A 964-nucleotide genomic window follows, 5' to 3' on the forward strand; every position below is an offset into this window, starting at 1 on the left:
TACCACAAAAATGAGAGCCGACAAGGCTACATAACATCCCAACTACATACAGCCTACGGACCTCTATGAACACAAGTTGTAGAAGGATAGGACGCGCCCCGCTATCCATATCTACATGTCAAAATAAAGATATCATCGCGGACGCGGCTCGATTCAAGTGGAGCGCCGCGCATGAATCAGTGGAAGACTGCGGGGTAAATGGGATCGCTTATCGGGTTGCATTAACTTGCGGGCATGAGCACGGCCGCCCCCCAAGTTAAAAGGGACGTCAAGACAAAACAATGTACCGAGTATGTAAGGCAAACGATAATAAACCGAACCGAAAACAATACACCGTGAGGCCAAAGAATTTCGAATATCTCAACCGACCTATCTCATATGAAATGCAATATATTACTAATATATATCTCACCCACTGTGTGGCCAGCAATCGTAACCATCGCCGTTACCAGCAATATGTCTCGGCCACCCACTAGACCAAGTAATCTTCTTACCGTCGTGCCAGCATATCGTCTCCGACCCGTGGGTCATGCGTATCGTCTCGGCCGGCCGTAGGTCGTGGAAACGAAAATGTCTCGGCCCGACCAAGTGGCCAAGCTAAAGAAAATATATGTATATCACGCATATGCGAAAATGCGATATTGTAACATGCCCCTTCGTCTCTATAAACTCAAGGACATAGGGGGGGGGATGTGGCCTAGGAAGAACAACATAACACTCGGAAACTATAATAATATGACCAAGCTACACTTTGACAAATCTCTAGTCATAAGGTTCATTACATTAACACCGTATATGGAATCATGCCAAGAAAAGAAGGAATAACCTTAACATACCTTTTGGGTCTCCTTAACTACTCAATGCTTATCCTTCCGAGCACTAAGGGTAAGTCATTGAAACGCTTACAAGGTCAAATTAGATTAATTAGTAAGTAAAAAAAAATCGAAGCATTTCCCCATATCTT

This window comes from Lycium ferocissimum, chromosome 2, assembly GCF_029784015.1.
Source record: "Lycium ferocissimum isolate CSIRO_LF1 chromosome 2, AGI_CSIRO_Lferr_CH_V1, whole genome shotgun sequence".
NCBI classification, from domain to species: domain Eukaryota; kingdom Viridiplantae; phylum Streptophyta; class Magnoliopsida; order Solanales; family Solanaceae; genus Lycium; species Lycium ferocissimum.